The sequence below is a fragment of the Oryctolagus cuniculus genome, chromosome 17 (genome assembly GCF_051225735.1).
Source record: "Oryctolagus cuniculus isolate XC-2025 breed Fujian yellow rabbit chromosome 17, ASM5122573v1, whole genome shotgun sequence".
NCBI classification, from domain to species: Eukaryota; Metazoa; Chordata; class Mammalia; order Lagomorpha; family Leporidae; genus Oryctolagus; species Oryctolagus cuniculus.
In genome coordinates, this window is record NC_142883.1 from 7,222,501 (window position 1) to 7,241,801 (window position 19,301).

Genomic DNA, 19,301 nt, shown 5'->3' on the forward strand with positions numbered 1-19,301 from the left:
GAGCGTGGCTTGGCTGTCGTGGGACAGCCGGGAGGCACCGTGGCATCCCTAGGCCGGCTGTCAGAGGTCCCATAAGCCCCCTGTGGTGTGCACACACAGGCAGAGCCAGCTGCCGGGACAAACGGACACTTGGCCGTGTGCTCCACCGTCACCACCTATCACATCCTTTCAGCCGCATCTCCTCCCCCGCCGGGGCTGCCCCCCCAAGCCCCTCTCCTGCACAGACACGGCGTGATCCACACAGCGCCGGAGCCGCCCCTGGCATCGGGAAGCACCGGGGCAGCCGAGCCGCCTGGATGCACCTCTCAGCGACCCGGTCCTCTCCCAGCCCCGCCCCCCGCCCCGTCCCAGCGGCTCCCCCCACCCCCGCCCCCGCCGCTGCCCACTCGCAGGGTCTGGCGCGGTTTTATGGCCAGCCGCCTTCCCCGTGACACAAAGGGGCGCTTTGTAACGGCTCCCTCCAGATGTTGAGCGTCTAGAAAAATGTTCCCATCCGCAGGGCCTGGCCTCTGTGTGCCCTCCCGGACAGGGATGTGGGGGGCGGGGGTGGCCCCCGGCCTTGGCGTGGGGATTCCCCCGGGGGGACCCGGGCAAAAGCGCGGGTGCCTTCTCACATCGGTAGCGATGTCCTCACGGAGCTGGTGTCTGGGCAGAGGCCGGGCGCCCTGGCCCTCCCCGTGGAGCCGCACACGTGCCTCTGGGCGACTGGGCTTGGGCACCGCATTCCTGCTGCTCTGGGCCACCTGACAACCCGGGAGCCCTGTGAGATCCGCACTCAACAGAAACCATGGCTTGGAGGTGACGGGTGACTTTTTAAAAAAAAGTTATTTATTTTGAAAATCAGAGTTAACAGAGAGAGGGAGAGAGAGAGCGCGCGCTTCCATAGCCAGTTCACTCCCCAAATGGCCACAAGGACTAGCACTGGGCCAGGCTGAAGCCAGGAGCTTCTCCCAGGCCTCCCATGTGGGTGCAGGAGCCCAAGCACTTGGGCCATCCTCCACTGCCTTCCCAGGCCATAGCGGAGAGCTGGACTGGAAGAGGAGCAACCGGGACTCAAACCAGCACTCATATGGGATGCCAGCGCCGCAGGCAGCTGCTTTACCCACTGCGCCACAGCCCCGGCCCTGGGTATTTTGTTGTTGTTGTTGTTTGTTTGTTTTTAAATAAAGATCAGGGAGAGAGAACCTCAGACGGGAAGGGCTTGGGGGGCGGTGGGTGGGGGGAATGTGCAGTAGGGGTGGGGCAGACTTCAATGTTGGATCTCCCACAGCCATTGACAAGGTGTTTTACCCGCTGCGGCGTGGCACCAGTTACAATAATGACATCCAGCCGGGGTGTTGAGAGGACCTCGTTGGGTCCTCAGAGTGGGGTGACCAAGCCATCCCTGCTGGCGCCTCCTGGAGGGGTCAAGCACTCTCAGCGCTTAAAGCCTGCGAAGTCCTAGGCGAACAGGACACGTTGGCCACCAACGCCGCGAGGGAAGAGTTACCCCACGCTTCAGGGGTAGGAGCTACGGTGGGGTCGTTCTAGCTTGGGCTGATGTCTAGTTTCATAGTCACTCGCCTCTTCCCGCCGTCCCTGCACCTGTCCTGGGCTCGTGGAATACAAGTGGATGGGTCTAGAGTGCTGGCTTCCAGGTGCCCACGCACCTTGGCTTGGCTTGGGCTCCTGTGGTCGGCCCCGTGAAGAACTTGTGCCAGGTCACTACCAGCCCTTCTGTCTGGGCTCCAGAAAGATCGCCAGGGGCCGGAGCCCAGCTGTAGTGGACTGAGTTAATAATTACCTCCCTGCCCCCTCCCCGATGAGTCACAGCAGCCCGAATCCGTGCCCTCCATAGCCCGAACTTGCTCCTTTGTCCTCAAGAGGCTGAGAGTCTGTGTCTGCACACCCCAGACCTGGACCCGGGCTGGCTGCCTGCTGACCGGCTTTGAGCCACAGAACGTCGCGGGAGTGAGGGGTGTGGGTTTGGGAACCTAGCCCTGAGGAGACCTGGCAGAGGGGGGATCTTGCTGTTTTGGAACCCTGAGCCCACCACACCGGAAAGAAGGCAGTCAAACCTGCTGGAGAATGAGCGGTTGCCTGGAAGTCCTAGAACTATGGAGCTTCAGTGGAGAACCTATAGCCCCTGCTGGACAGCCGGGGGAGGCTGACTTGGGCTCCAGTGCAGGAGGGAGCCGAGACCAGAACAGCCCAGTCGCCCCACAGAGCCCTAAGAAGTACATCACTGTTGTAAGCCATTTAATCTGGGGTAGCGACTGATCAGTGACACCAAGCCGTGGCTGGGCTCCAGGCTCAGCCACAGGCAACCTCAAGCCCAGCTGCCCAGCTGCGTCCAACCCAGTGTGGCAGAGCCACCGTCCGCCTGGAGGCGCCGCTGTCCAGGGAGGTCGTTTGCAACACTCTGTGCTGACACCTGATTAAGGCAGAGGGACCCAAACCTGGGAGAGCCTGGCCGCCATGCCTGCTCTTTTTTTTTTTTTTTTTTTTGGACAGGTAGAGTGGACAGTGAGAGAGAGAGACAGAGACAGAGAGAAAGGTCTTCCTTTACCGTTGGTTCACCCTCCAATGGCCGCTGCGGCCGGCGCGCTGCACGGATCCGAAGCCAGGAGCCAGGAGCCAGGTGCTTCTCCTGGTCTCCCATGCGGGTGCAGGGCCCAAGGACCTGGGCCATCCTCCACTGCCCTCCCTGGCCACAGCAGAGGGCTGGCCTGGAAGAGGGGCAACCGGGACAGAATCCGGTGCCCCGACCGGGACTAGAACCTGGGGTGCCGGCGCCGCAGGCAGAGGATTAGCCTAGTGAGCCACAGCACCGGCCGCCATGCCTGCTCTTACCCTTCCGTAAAACTCTGCTGCTGTCTCATGGGACAGCCAAGGACTCCTGATCGGCGTGCCCAGTTCCCTTTCCGGGCTACCCAGCAAAGCACCGAAACCCTTTCTCATCCGGGAGGGTCCTTACTATAGGGAGTGAGGGTTACGTGCCGAAAAGGGGTGGCGGATGAGGAACTGTTTAGTAAACCCCGCTGCCGTCCGCGGATAGCGTGTCCGTCAGCAGAAATTCAAACAGCTGAGATTATACCCCCAGGAGTCCTGACGCTCCTGGAGTACAGAGAGGGAACCCCAGGGTAGGCAGCTGCAACGTGCGTGTGACACAACACCACTTTTATGGAGCTCAAAGGCAAAACTAAGCAAGATGTTGTTTAAGGATACACACTGATCAAAACCACAATGGAAACAGAGGAATTAACGAAGAGACTACAGCATGCTTGTCCTCCCGGGGAGGAGGGAGAAGGACTGCACAGAGGACGTCACAGGGGCTGAAGTGGGGGGGGGGGCACGGGCAGCTCTTGTATCTAACGTGGCTGACGCTCAGGTGCGTGGAAACCTGGGTTTGAATCCTGGCTTGCCAGCGCCACGGCTCACTAGGCTAATCCTCCGCCTGCGGCGCCGGCACACCGGGTTCCAGTCCCGGTCGGGGCGCCGGATTCTGTCCTGGTTGCCCCCTTCCAGGCCAGCTATCTGCTGTGGCCTGGGAGTGCAGTGGCGGATGGCCCAAGTGCTTGGGCCCTGCACCCCATGGGAGACCAGGAGAAGTACCTGGCTCCTGCCATCAGATCAGCGCGGTGCGCCGGCCGCGGCGGCCATTGGAGGGTGAACCAACGGCAAAGGAAGACCTTTCTCTCTGTCCCTCTCTCTCTCACTGTCCACTCTGCCTGTCGATAATAATAATAATAATAATAATAATGAAAAGATAAGATAGTGCTCAGCCCCTAAGTGCGGGCCATGCACTTCTGCCGCGGCCGCTAAGTGCCGTGGCACAGCCGAGTTGCCTACGGGATTTTGTGTCTTTCCACTATTACACAGTAAGATGGGTTGGGCTGGCAGGGACTAGCAATGTGCCCATTCATCTGCTCAGCAGGGACTAAGCGGCTGCCCTGCCTGGCGTGGGTGCTCATGGGGTTCAGCGGAGACAAGCTGGGGAGCTGCGTGGTGCAGGGAAGCGTTCGTGCAGCCTGCATTCTAAAGAGGAGGGGAGGGCTTCATGGAGGAGGAGAGCTTCCTACACCTGCTGACTCGGGGTTTGCCAGCGCCCTGAGCGGGAGGCATTGGCGTGTGCGTGGGGCGGAGCTGGCTGCTTTCAATAATTAATTTGCCACAATTAAACCCGAGACTTCTGTCTCCAGCTGCAGATAAGCGGGCAGAGAGCTAAGGAGGCAGAAGGGCGGGGCGGCTTTGACAAACCGGTTGGGAAAGGCTGGCCTGGCCACTGAGTGTTGATAGGGCCCGTCATTGCTTTATTGTGGCAATAACGTTGTCAGGCATCTGGGCATCCCGGCAGGAAGGCGTCGGCTGCTCCCAGCCAGTCTGCCTTCTGTCTGCAGGGCCGCCGGGGCAGGCTTTGGGGGCCCCAGGCACGTCGGAGGTCAATGCACCCCGGTCCTGCGCCTCTGGGCCACGTGCACGGGGGACAGCTGGAGGGCCAATGTCTGCACGGCCACAGGGAGCCATGCAGAGGTGGGGACCAGCCCCGGGAATGCAAGCAGGGAGGGGTCAGGCGGGGGCATACACGGGACTCCAGGGAGAGCCGACTCCTGGAGCAGCGACAGTGAGACCAGCCTTGGTCTCCTGGGAGCCTGCTGCATGCCCTGCGCTGGTGCTGTGCGTGAACTCACTAATTCCTGGAAACCACAGCTTGCTACTTTTATGACCCCCTTACAGGGATGAGGAAACTGGTCCCGGAGAAGCTAAACACCTTGCCCGAGGCCACGTAGCTCCCGAGTCATTGCAGACAGGAAGGAACGGAGTGCAGCCCGACTCCCACACAGCGTCACTCTGGGCGCTGGAATCTTCCCTGGCTTTCTTGTTCTGCCACTGACGAGCTGGCGTGATTGGATATACCTACACATGTCACATATATGAACATACCACACACCCACAGGCATGCACTCAGAGGACACACATCACAACCCCATGCCCACATCACATGTACACATACACAGTCAGGCCTGCAAGTCACACACCACATGTACATACCACTTGCACACACATGTGTACACATGCACACACAAGTCACAGCCGTGTGCATGAATCATGAATGCCCACACATCACACACCACACATGTATGTATACACCACACACATGTATACATGTGCACACAGGCACACACACATCACAGTACACAATACACGCTGTGCACAATGTACAGACATCACACACGTGTACTCTGCACGTACACATACACCCCATGCATGCACCCAACGTACACATCACCCACCACATGCACACATCACAGTACTGCAGTAACATACGTGCACACACCACGCACAGTGCATGTACATGCACATGCCACATGCACATGCACACTACACACGTGCATGTTCACACACACGTGCACACCTCGCCCTCATCCCTCCCCCATCTTAAAGAGCAGAGTCCCTGGCCCTCCGCGGGGTTTCTGCCCCCGGGGAACTGTAGAAAGACCAGCGATCTTCCTTCCGAGAGACCCAGCCACACTGGCTGCTGCAGCCACACTGGGAAGCGGATCCACACTGGTCCTGAGAAGCGGTCCATGCCAACCGTCCGCAGGGCCACAGCGACTGGGTCATCCTCCCTCGCTGCAGGATGAGGAATTCTGGGGGCGCGTGCCGGTCCTGAACCTGCCCAGCACGCGTCCTCGCAGACCCACTGCAGTGCCGGGAGGGGACGAGTCTTAGGTGAGGTCACTGGGCCAGCGAGCAACATCCCAGCAGGGGGACGACAAGACCTGAAGTGCAACTCCCAAGACCCCAGTGTAGGAGGCCGGCAGCAGTTCTAAGACCGAGTGATGGACACCCGCAGACCCGTGGCCTGTCTGCGACAGTGGCTTTGAGCAGCGGGCCCCTCTCCTTCGCTGTGGGTGGTCACATTTGCTGTGTGTCCGCGGCCACCGAGTCCGTCGCGGGGAGCTCCCCAGGGTGTCAGTGCGCGTGCAGAGCTCATTCAGCCCACCCCGCAGGCAGAACGGGTGGTTTTATGGGATTGTCAGGACTGAACAATGCCGTCTGCAAAACAAGACGTGGCCCGGCATGGGGGCTGCTTCTGAGCCGTAGATGTCGGGCAGGATTTCTCAGTCCCTGCCCTGGGACATTTGGGGTCCAGTCATTCTTTCTCAAGGGGCACCATTGGGTGCACCGTAGGGTGTTCAGCAGCGGCCTGGCCTCTACCCACTAAACGCTACTCCCCACACTCAGCTGTGACAGCCACGAATGCCTCCAGATGTCGCCTGGCGTCTGCTGATAGGAGTGGGGGAGGGGGCTGAAGGGGCACAAGCAGGACCACCCGTATAGATCACTTTAAAATCGGAGGCGCAGCTGGCTCCGTGCCAGCGGTCGCTCCGCCTCTCTGCACCTGCCCCTACCCTGCCCGTGTGTGCCACAGGAGCCGTGCTGGCCATGAACTAGCCCATTTGCTTAGTGAGTCTGGAAGAAGGTAGGAGCTCCTGTCCCATCTCACGCCACCTCTGCACGCAGCAAACATGGCGGTGGGCCTGCCCTCTGCAGGAGCCGGCCGCGGCCTCGCAGGGTGGGAGAGTGAGAGCAGCAGGAGGAGGACTTCCTCTCCTCTCCTCTCCTCTCCCCTCTCAGTCCCAGTCCTCTACAAGGTCCCCCGTGGCCAACGGAGGCTCCAGTCCACTCTGCAAGCAGGGACAAGCAGGCAGGGACAAACAGCCCTCTGTCCTTTCTCCAAAGGGAGTTCTCCTCCCTCCTGCCCTCCCTCCCCCCCTGCCAGAAACTGATTTTTTTTTCCCCATTTGTCCACTTGCACGGCTGCCCTCTCCCCCACCCCTCTTCCTTCCCTCCCCCCCTCCCCCCCGTACACCTGACTTATTTATTTATTTGTGGCCGGAGTATTTGAGCTGAGGGTTAGTTCGGATCTATTAAGTTCGCTCCTTTTCCTGCCTGGGAACCCGGGTAATAAGTAACCATAGCGTGCTACAGGCAGCTGTCTCGGACAAACCGAGAGACGCCGGGGGAGCTGCATAAGGGAGCGTTTGTTCGGCGCCTTCTCAATGGTTCCTTGTGCGGGAGGCAGGGTGATGGGAGGGAGGGAGAGAGGAAGAAAGAGACAGACGCTAAATCATGGCACCTTTGACAGTCCCCCTCTCCTCTCCTACCCCCGCCCCCGCCTCCTCCGTGGGCTGAAGACTTTCAGTCCTCCTGGAGGACTCGGTGGATCGGGTAGAAGCTGCCTGGGGGAGTTGTGGGTTCCAGGGAGCCTGGGGGCTGTTTTTGGAGTGGGGATGGCTGAGGCGCCCTGGATGTCTGCTCTGCGCGCTGTGCAGACCAACACAATGCCTATTGTCTCCTGGTTCGTAAATCTCTCCTATCTATTCCCAGCCCCGTGTGTGCCTGCACAGGCTATAAAGCTGTTTAGAAAGTGCTTTCATAAAGCAGTTCCAAGTCTATTATGGGGTTAGTCCTAGGGCCTTACTTGGTTTGTATCTTTGCACAGATGTGAGATAGGCCAAGAAATATGTAGTCCAGATGGCCTTCTGTGAGAGGCACGTCCTCTCTTCAGCGCACGGGGATTAAACACCTAGAAGGAGCCAGCTTGCAAGCCAGGAGCTGGGGAACCACACAAATGAGCGGGTATAACTCCTGCCCTCAAGTTTGCGTCGTGATATGGGAAATAAAAGCAGCCCAGGTCCTTGGATCGTGGCTACCTGGGGCAGCATGGGATGTGTGCCACGCCAAGGGGTCAAGCAGGGTATCTTCAAGGGAGGGGCGGAGGCAAAGACCCCATCCTCGGGCAGCTCGAAAGGAGGCCCTGGTGCTAAAGCGGAAGGGCAGCCCCTCCTCTGGGCGAAGAAAAACTTTTAGCAAAGAAATCGGGACAGGCAAGCATGGGCCACATTCGGGAAATTAGGGGCTGGGCTGGCGAGGTCACCGGTTCGTGAATCACTACCCATGGTACTTTTTTTTAAGATTATTTATTTATTTGAAAGGCAGAGAGAGAGAGAGAGAGAGAGGTCTTCCATCTGCTGGTGCACTCCCCAGTTGGCTACAACAGCCAGAGCTGATCCGATCTGAAGCCAGGAGCCAGGAGCTTCTTCCAGGTCTCCCACATGGGTGCAGGGGCCCAAGGACTTGGGCCATCTTCTACTGCTTTCCCAGGCCACAGCAGAGAACTGGATTGGAAGTGGAGCAGCCGGGACTTGAACTGGCGCCCATATGGGATGCTGGGACTGCAGGCAGCATCTTTACCTGCTGTGCCACAGTGCCGGCCCCACCACGGTGCGTTTTTGATTAGTCAAGCTATGCTGGGGAAAGTGCACCTAAAAGGGAAGAGACAGAGCAGTGTAGAAACCACGGGGAGTCTCGGCCATTGGCCAGAGGAAGGAGAGTGAGGAAAGAGAGGGTGGGGGAGTGGAGAAGCACAGGCCAGAGGGCGGCGCGGTGCCCCCAGGGCAGAGCACAAGGAGACCGAGAGGACAGGTGGGGAGGAAGTTAACCAGCGAAGGATCTCAACTGAGCAGCAAGGGCGGGGTCAGACCCAGATGGGTTGAAATCGAGGGGGGCAAGCAGGGTACCAAAGGGCAGCTGTCCGTGGCCACTTGGAAACAGAAAAGGAGAGCTGGGTGGGAAGTCGGGCGACCCCTCCAGGGAGTCCATCAGGGTGGAAACGTCCCTGAACCGTGGGCTGGATCTCCTCTCTCAACCTGTCCAGACCCTTTCCCGGTCCATTCCCTCTCGGTCCCGTGCCCCCAGGACTCCCCCCAGGGATGGCGTCAGTGGCTCTCTTGGCCTGTGGTTTCCAGTTGAGTTCAGCAAGGTGGAAGGACACTGGTCTCAGAGCACAGCCGGCTGCTGGCCCTGGGTAGATGCCCCCCAGTCCCTTCTGGTTTAGTGGGGTCCAGGCCTTCCCAGCACGGCTGACCCTCCCATCCCCCACACTGCGTGTGCCACCTGTGTTCTCCAAGGACCCAGCTCGTAGGAAAACCAGAATCAGCAGACACACAGAACAAATTTTCTCTCTTTTCGTGAATGGGATTTCTGATCAAACAGGGACCTTCCAAGAAACGGACAAGTGGGCCGGCGCCGCGGCTCACTAGGCTAATCCTCCGCCTAGCGGCGCCGGCACACCAGGTTCTAGTCCCAGTCGGGGCGCCGGATTCTGTCCCAGTTGCCCCTCTTCCAGGCCAGCCCTCTGCTGTGGCCAGGGAGTGCAGTGGAGGATGGCCCAGGTGCTTGGGCCCTGCACCCCATGGGAGACCAGGAAAAGCACCTGGCTCCTGGCTCCTGCCATCGGATCAGCGCGGTGCGCCGGCCGCAGCGCGCCGGCCGTGGCGGCCATTGGAGGGTGAACCAACGGCAAAGAAGACCTTTCTCTCTGTCTCTCTCTCTCACTGTCCACTCTGCCTGTAAAAAAAAAAAAAAAGAAAAGAAAAGAAACGGACAAGTGATCGATTTCAGTGGAGGCAGGCTTTGTCAATGGAAACAACTAGCACGTGGTCTAGTTTCTCCCATCACCCTGGGGTTCTTGAGCGTTGGGTCCTTAGCATTTCTGGATTCTTCTCTTTGTCGGCTACTGACTTCCTCAGGGGTCTCCAAGGCTTCCTCCGCACGCCGAGATGAGTCGCTGTCCCAGGTCTCTGCTGCTGCGTCCCAGCAGTCTCCATGTTCTTTCCTCCAGCGCTGGCAGAGCAGGGCTCCCCGCCACAGCCGGCCGCCCCCGGTGGGACCAGCATTACCCGCACAGCAGAAGGGAATCTGGAGTAGGGCAGGTTGGCCTTTGTTCAAGCCTACTGAGACTTCTTTCAGAACCAAAGAGAACGTGTAGCTGGATGACAGTCTCCAAGCATCAATCTGTTTGAAGGTACGTGCGTGCTCACCGTGATAGAACGTGATGTGAACTCCTCATCATGACCTCTGAGCTCACGGTTCAGGAGCTGGACTTTCGGCTGCAAGGAACAGACTCCCAACTGGAACTCCCATGGATCAAAAGAAGAATGTATTGGGAGGATTCTGGGGCGAACTAACAAACAACCCCCGAGGAAGAACGCAGCTCAACGATGCAGGATGGACAGAACACGGTCCATCTTCCGAAGACGCTGGAGCTGTTTTCTCGGCACCTGGGTTCCTCCTTTCTCTCTGCAGCTCTTCTCTGTCCGTGCGAGGCCCCTTGGTATTTACATCCTGCAGCTTTCCCTTGGGGGCCGTGTCCCTTGTTCAGTTCTAGCTGGAAAGTTCCCAGTGTAGGACTCTGGTTGGATTGGCTTAAGCCAGATGCCTATTCTGGGACCCAGGTGTTGTAGCCAAGGGCAGGCCACATTGGAAGAGAGAGGCTCCTGCCAAGAACCATGGGAGAAGGTGGGAAGATATATTCTACAAGGAAGAGGGGGTATTCGGCAGAATAATGTACATTTTAGGGATTCTTAGGCATCAATTATTTTTAAAAACAGCATAAATTTTAGGCTCAACCAACACCATTTGACATATTCACAGTTTGATGGATTGCGTGTTAATGTAGGGAGAACTTACTGCTTGCTTGCTTGCTTTCCTTTAAAGATTCTGTTTATTTATTTGAAGGTCGGAGTTACAGAGACAGAGGGAGAGGGAGAGGGAGATCTTCCATCCACTCATTTACTCCCCAGACGGCTGCAATGGCCAGGGCTGGACCAGGCTGAAGCCAGAAGCCAGGAGCTTCATCCAGGTCTCCCACGAGGGTGGCAGGGGCCCAAACACTTGGGCCATCCTCCACTGCTTTTTCCCAGGCCATTAGCCGGGAGCTGGATCAGAAATGGAGCAGCCGAGACACAAACCGGTGCCCATGTGGGATGCAGGCATCGTGGGCGATGCTTTTCCCTGCTACACCACAGTACCCACTCCACTCACTGTTTCCTAATTGCCAATGGATGCACCTTGGTTATCAATAGGGTGGTGACTGTGGATGTGTGATAAGGGGCCAAAAATGAGATGAGGTTTGACCCGCGTTGACCCTCCACCATGCATGACCATAGCCCATCACTCAGCCTGCTTGAACTTGGCTCCTTGTCCACAGTAACGAGAATTACAGACCCCGTCACCTCGAAGGGTTGGCATGAAGCTTCAATGATGCAATATTTGTAAACGGATGCTATAAAGTTTGTAAACTTCTTAGAGTTTAAGACCCCCCAGAGGGCGGAGCTGGTGGTGCATAAAAGTCAACACTACCTTTGGGTTTTTAAAGCTTCTTTGTATCTCATTGGTCTCAAAAGGCGTCTCGTCTCGGGAAACAAGAAGGGGTAGGAAAAATCCCTCCCATTTCCCGATGGCGTAGAGGTCCAGAGAGGTCGAGTGACTCCTCCAAGATCACACAGCAGATTCGGTGCTAGAGTGGGCAAGGCCTCCAGATGGCAATCCAGGGTCACCCCCCTGACCGGTTATTGTCAAAGACACCTTCTGTGTACACGATGTCACTCTCAACACAGCGTGGTTGAAACAGTGAAGGTGTGTGCGCCACACAGCGAGCAGGTAGAGGGAGGCTTCAAGACCAGGGACTCCGTGGATCCGTGGTGGTGATGACAGCAACATTGTTACAGCTCTCCCCGCCCCTGAGTTGCCCTCACCCTAAGGCAAGCCCTCTGCAAGATGACACTGCTGCCAGAGGTACCCAGGGCTACAGGCCTCCTTGCTCACAAAGGAAAAGAGAGAGCTACCTCTCATCCCAGCGTGCGATATGTTTTCATGTGTTTCATGGACAGTGGTTAGCCACTGCTGGGTTAAAAGCCATCCCAAAACCCAGTGGCTGAAAACTACAAACACCAGGCTGTATCTCTCGGGTTTGCAGGGCGATGCCCCCCTGAGCAACGTTCTTGTTCCATTAAGCATCCTGTGGCATTCAGGTGGAAGGTGGCTCCTGACACTGTCACTCACAGCTCTGACACCTGGTGGGGATGGCTCAGCTGGGGCGGCCGACGGAGCTTCCACAGGTGATCCCTCTAGCACAGGGCTCGAAGTTTGCACAGACCCTTCCGTGCTGTCTACAGGATCCCAGGGAGGATGTTCCAAGATGCCTGAGAGCGTCTTCTGATTCAGCTTCGGAAACCCAGAAACGTCACTTCTAGCACATTCTCTAGGTCACGCCAGTCACGAATGCCAACCTCAATTCAGGGAGAAAGGAATGAAACTCCACCTCCCAATCCGGGGAAAAGCAGAGAATCTGTGGCCATCTTTAATCTACCCTGGGACATAAACAAACTCTTTGTGTTTCCTTGAGCCGATCTGTGTCACGTCTACGGGTCCTTTCTTCCTTGCCCCACAGCAGAGACAGTTGCCAGGGGAAGCCAGGTGCTGAGTGGTTGGGGCTTATCAGGGTTCCCTCCTGGAGTTGGCATGCAGGGAGTCCTGACAGAGCCTGAGCCACATCAGGAAGGAGGAGGGACAGACAGCAGTCCTCACCCAGGGAGGACCGTCCCCTTCTGTGTCATCTGGGCCTCAGCTCCTCCCACACACACGCACGTCCAGGGTAACCCGACTGCCTTATTGATGGCTGCAAGAAATGGAGCATTAGGTGCCGGAGAAATGTGTCCATGCCTGAATCCCGGCTTCTGCGCTTACTAAAAGCTTAGGAAGAGAAACACAGCAGTGCCGTGTTGTATGAGGGCTCTTCAAAAAGCTCACGGAAAACAGAATTCAGGTTTATTTTGGCACAAAAGCGTTTGAAACCATGAATAGCTGTTCCACAGTGTGAATTGTGCATGGATTTTTTTTTTAAAATGTTGCTCCCCCCACTTATCTTTAATTCCATTTTCCAGGAGCCCTTGGAAGTACCCTCACGTAGGCATCTTGATCAGTATGATGAAGCGTTTCTCTGCTCCAAGATGCACCAGCCCCCCAACCCCGACCCCAGGTGGATCGTGCAGGAGGCATCAGGACTCTAAACGGGAAAAGTGCTGGGAGAGATGCCGGGACAAACTCTCACTCCTGCTCCGCCTTCTGGGGTCACCGCTGTCCAGCCCGCCCTGCCCGGCTCAGTCCTTGTGCCCTCCGCATCTTGGCAGGTGCTCTGTCAGCGCCTAAGGGAGCGGCTGCCTTCTTTGGAGTCCTTCGCCCTTGATCTGGGTGGCCCCCTGCACACACAGCCGGGGCTGCCCCAGGACCTTGGTTAATGCACTTGCCGTTCCCAGCGAGCCCAAGACCCCCCGTCGTCTTTCTTCCTCTGCGTTGCCTTGCACCCCCTCGTGCCTCGCTCCCTGTCTGTCTGCTCCACTTCGCTTCCTTCCTCCTCTTCTAGTCTCTTTCTTCATTAATTGATAACAACAGCAAATAGTCATTCAGCACATACTTCATACCATGCTATTTTGAAAACATTGTCCTATTTCCTTCTCTCTCTCTTCTCTCCCTTCCTCTCTCTCTCTCTCACACACACACACGTCAGAAATAGGAACTAGCTTCTATAACTGTGCCCATTTGAAAGCGAAGAACACTGAGACTTAGAAGCGCCATAACTGGGATTCAGACACAAAGTGAGTTGGATTCATATCCCAGTACCCACAGTCTTACTCACTACGTTATATTACCTCTGTACACCACCTAGTTAGACACTCAGGAACACACAATCTATTCGGTGTGGATTTCAGTAGGAACAGAAGTTAAGTGAATAACCAACGGAAGTGGGCCCGTGCCACATCCATTCACTTATTTCAACAAGTCTGCAGTCTACCCTGGGCTGGGCACAGTGCTAGGTGCATAGAGTAACGCGAGAACTCTGCTCCCACAGGCAATAAACCCGAGGTGGGGAACAGCCTGCAGGGATCCGTGAGCTCATTCGGTCTGACTCTGCCAACCCCAGGACAGACCAGAAATTCAGTAAATCTGCAGCAGGCTAATGTTTAAGCTGGTAATTTCGTATGGTCCCTGAACAAGGTTATAAATATCCAAATATCCTTGGGCAGGAAGAAAAAACTCCCCTACCCCTGCAATAAATAATCAGTGTGATGTATTACTAAATTATATTAGCTGTAAGAAGCTGATAAGTGCCATGGAAGAAGAAAAGTAGAGCAGGTCAGAGAGACTCTTTGGAGCTGCATGGGGCATGGCCAGGGGTTGCAATTTTTACCTTGGGCTTGGAGCTCTTTAAAATAGGGATATTTGAGGGGCAGGTGCTGTGGAACAGCGGGTGAAAGCCCCGGCCTGCAGTGCTGTCATCCTCCGGTTCAAGTCCCGGCTACTCCACTTCCAGCCCAGCGCTCTGCTATGGCCTGGGAAAGCAGTAGAAGATGGCCCAAGTGCTTGGGCTCCTGCGCCCATGTGGGAGACCCGGAAGAAGCTCCTGGCTCCTGGCTTTAGATCCGGGCAGCTCCAGCCATTGCAGCCATCTGGAGAGTCAACCAGTGGAGTGGAAGACCTCCCTCTCTGGCCCTATCTCTCTCTGTAACTTTCTTTCAAATAAATAAAATAAATCTTTTAAAAAAATTAGGGACATTTGAGCAAATATTTAAGGGGGTGACATTTGCTTCTTTCCTTTTGGCATATCTCTACTGCATGATGTAATACTCTGTTAAATTAGCAATGAGATGGGAAATGGAAGAAATGCAAACCCTTCAAGGAGAGAGAGAGAGACTGTTAACATTTCATTCACTGCATGTTGTCCATATTGTCCAGGTTTAACCAAGACAAGTCACAGATTTTAGATCAGGGAGAACATTGCCCCACCCTGTCATTTTATAAGTGAGCTCTGAGTGCCTGGCAGAGAGCCACACGGTGAGCTAGAAATGCCATATGTGGGGATATGCCATACGTGGGGATGTGTCATACGTGGGGATGTGTCATACGTGGGGATGTGTCATACGTGGGGATGTGCCATACGTGGAGATATGCCATACGTGGGGATGTGCCATACGTGGAGATATGCCATACGTGGGGATGTGTCATACGTGGGGATGTGTCATACATGGGGATGTGTCATACGTGGGGATGTGCCATACGTGGGGATGTGTCATACGTGGGGATGTGTCATACGTGGGGATGTGCCATACGTGGGGATGTGCCATACGTGGGGATGTGTCATACGTGGGGATGTGTCATACGTGGGGATGTGTCATACATGGGGATGTGTCATACGTGGAGATATGCCATACGTGGGGATGTGCCATACGTGGGGATGTGTCATACGTGGGGATGTGTCATACGTGGGGATGTGCCATACGTGGGGATGTGCCATCAGACGCATAGATGGAAGCAGGCGTCAGCAGATGGACTGAGACAGCCAGGGGGAGGACTGTCACTTCTGGGTGTACCCGGCTTGTGTTAGAAATTTCTAGACCTCACAAGTCCCCAAGAAATACCATATTTGAACTGTTTTAATTTTTATAAGCTGATCACATTTGATTAAGCTTTAAAGCATAAATTAAAATTTCAGGTTAAAAGGTTCAAATTAAATGTTGATGCTTATGAATTCTAATTTATATTTTGCATTTTGATTTAAATATATGCTTCCTTTTTTAAAGATTTATTTATTTATTTGAAAGGCAGATTTACAGAGAGGCAGAGAGAGAGAGAGAGAGAGAGAGGGAGAGAGAGGTCTTCCATCTGCTGGTTCACTCCCCAAATGGCAGCAACAGCTGGAGCTGTGCCAATCGGAAGCCAGGAGCCAGGAGCTTCTTCTGGGTCTCCCATGCATGTGCAGGGACCCAAGGACTTGGGCCATCTTCTACTGCTTTCCCAGACCATAACAGAGAGCTGGATCAAAAATGGAGCAGCCAGGACTTGAACCGGCACCTACATGGGATGCTGGCACCGCAGGTGCTGGCTCCACCCACTACGCCACAGCACCAGCCTCCTCATGTAATTTTTTTAGAGACGAGCTTTCTTGAGATATTATTCATAGTCCATGAAGTTCACCCTTGGGAAATACACAACTCAGTGACTTTTAGGGAATGCACAATGCTGTGCCTTGATGCCTACTCTCTAACTCCAGGATATTTTCTTCACTCCCAGAGGCTACCCCAGCAATCACTCCCCAGCCCCTGACACCCACAACCTACTTCTTCTCTCTAGGGATCTGCCTGCTCTGAGCTTTTAGTGCAAATGGATCCCACATGAGTGGCCCTGGTGTCTGGCTTCTTCATTTAGCCTCATATTTCAGGGTTGTCTCTGTTGTAGCAGGTGCAGCACCCTGTGCATTTTTATGGCTGAATAATATTTCACTGAATGAGACATTTCATTGAGCCAGCCATCTGTTGATGGGGTTTTTTGGCTGTTATGATAAATGCTGATATGAATATTCATGCATGAATCTTTGTGTGGACTTAGGCTTCCTATTCTCTAGGGGATGAACTAGGAGTGGAATTGCTGAGTCATTGGTCACTCTGTCGAGTCATCTGAGAAGTGCCGGAATGTTTCCCACTTTCAACTCCTACCTGCAACGTGTGGAGGTTCTGACTCCTCCACATCCGCATCAGTGCTTGCTATAGAATGGTCCTGCTTCTTTCCCATCTGTTTGCCTTTGATCTTCTTGCCTTGTTGCTCCTTCTAGAACCTTCCACAGCCTTCTGGAAGCGGCAGAGTGTACATCCTTGTCTTATTCCTAACACGCAGCCTTCTGAGCCTTTGAGCATTCAGTGTGGTCTTTTTTTTGACAGGCAGAGTGGACAGTGAGAGAGAGAGACAGAGAGAAAGGTCTTCCTTTGCCGTTGGTTCACCCTCCAATGGCCGCCGCGGCCGGCGCACCGCGCTGATCCAATGGCAGGAGCCATGTACTTCTGGTCTCCCATGGGGTGCAGGGCCCAAGCACTAGGGCCATCCTCCACTGCACTCCCGGGCCACAGCAGAGAGCTGGCCTGGAAGAGGGGCAACCGGGACAGAATCCGGCATCCCGACCGGGACTAGAACCCGGTGTGCCGGCGCCGCAAGGCGGAGGATTAGCCTAGTGAGCTGCGGCGCCGGCTCAGTGTGGTCTTGGGTGTGGGTTTTCTACAGATGACCTCAGTCAAGCTGAGGTAGTTTCCCTCCTCTCCTAGTGATTATGAAAAGGTGTTAGATGTTGCAAATGCTTTCTCTATGACAATTGAGATGGCCATTGTCTTTTGTTCTCAGATTTATTTATTTGAAAATCACAGCTACAGAGAGAGAGGGAGAGACACAGAGAGACCGGGGGTGGGAGAGGTGTCTTAGATTTGCTGGTTCACTCCCCAGATGGCCACAATGGCTGGGCCTAGGCCAGGCCAAAGCTAGGAGCCAGGATCTTCCTCCAGGTCTCCCATCTGGGTGGCTCTGTTCAGGCCCCTAGCAGGGAGCTGGATCAGAAGTAGAGCAGCCGGGACTTGAACCGACACCCATATGGGACACTGGCATTGCAGGCAGCGGCCCCGGCTGCTATGCCACAGCACCAGCCCCAATCATTAGCTTTGTCCTTTATTCAATAATATGGCGTATTACATTGCCTGATTTTCATGTTAAGCCAACTTCATGTTCCTGGGCCAAATCTCAGTTGGTCATGCTGTCAGATCTTACCACATGTGCTGGATTTGATTTACTGGTATTTTGTGAAGGATTTTTTCATCTATGTTCCTAAAGAATGTTGGTCTGTAGTTTCATTTTCTTGTCTTATTTTAGACAAAGCGAGGTCCCCCCTCTTCTGTTGTTTGGGGAGAATCTGCTGGAAGCATCAGTGTTAATTCCGCTCTTAATGTCTGGTTTCATTCCTCCATGGAACCCCCTGGTCCTGGCCCTCTCTTCCTGTGAAATTTTTTAAAAAGTAAATTAATCTCCTTACCTGTTACAGGTCTATTTAATCTTGCACTTCTTCTTTACTCATATACTTTTTTAAAACGATTTATTGATTTTACTTGAAAGTCAGAGTTACAGAGAGGCAGAGAGAGAGAGAGAGAGAGAGAGGAGGTCTTCCACCCACTGGTTCACTCCCCAGATGGCCGCAACAGCTGGATCTGGGCCGATCCAAAGCCAGGAGCCAGGAGCCAGGAGCTTCTTTGGGGTCTCCCATGCAGGTGCAGGGGCCCAAGGACTTGGGCCATCTTTCACTGCTTTCCCAGGCCATAGCAGAGAGCTGGACTGGAAGTGGAGCAGCTGGGACTTGAACCAGCGCCCACATGGGATGCCATATTCATATACTTTTTGAGAACAAGTCAGCAAGAGGCCAGTTGGTCCAAGGAAATCACGGAAGAGCTCCGGTGTGGCTCCGAGTGGCAAAGCCACAGTGGGACCTCTTTGCTCTTGGGGGCCTGGCTCTCATGCTGAGTCCTTGGAATGTTCACTCCACGTCTGAAACCCAATGTCCTCATCTGCAAAGTGGGTTTATTCACAGCCTCCTCAAGAGGGTGTTGAGGGGAGTGGGCGAGACAGCCGCCGCACGCCTCTCATACAGAACCCCCCCAGATAATGGCGACCTGTTTGCTCCACCAAAATCTGATGAGCACCAAAAAGATGAAGGATGCTCTTTTACGGACCAGAGATATAGAAGTGGCAAAACCAAAAGCTCTGGTGGCTGCAGTCCAGCGGGGGGTGGGGTTGGGGGGGGGTGGGGTTGAGAATAAACAAACAACTGTGAAGAGTCAAAGTCAGCTCACCTGGCTGTAGACCAACACAGAGATACCCGCAGGAGAGAGGGAGAGGCAGGGGAGGGAAGGGGGAGGGGGAGGGAGTGGGAGAGGAGGAGAGGGAGAGAGAAGGGGAGAGGGGAGAGGGGGAGGGAGGGGGGAGGGGGGAGAGAAGGGGAAGGGGGCGAGGGAGATACCTGCAGGAGGCCGACAGGTGTAGCTCGGATCTTAGACTTCTGATGCTCCCAGCCCGGCTGGCTGGGGACCGGGTGGGCTCGCCTGCGTGCTCGGTTCTCCGTCCTGGCCTCCCCCTGGAGACGGTGCTCGGAAGGGGAGTTGGGATCTGCAGGGCAGGCCTGCTTCTGACATTCAGGGTCGGCCCCTTGCTGCCTCCCGGTGAATCAGCTGCTCCCATGGGAGAGACCTGCACCGTGGTTCTTGCCCATCCGTCAGGTCCCCTGCCCTGGGGACAAGCAGAGGCTCCTCACCCAGTCGGCGATCCTGGAACTATGTCCCCGCTGTGGTGCCGGAACGGAGCATGGACGTGGGAGACACCCTAGATGCAGCCGTCAGGGAGGGCCTTCCTTTCTATCAAGGCACTGTTTGGGCCTAGAACCCAGCACCTCATGGGAGCCAGGCTTGCAAAACCTGGGGCGGGCGGGGGCTGCAGGCTGAAGCATCTGCCCCGCTCCCTGCTCTGTTTGAAGAACAGAAACCTTTCCTGCCTCCTGCCTGCCTTCCTCTCTCTTTCTACCCAATCTTTCTGTTTATCCTGTCGCTCAGAGT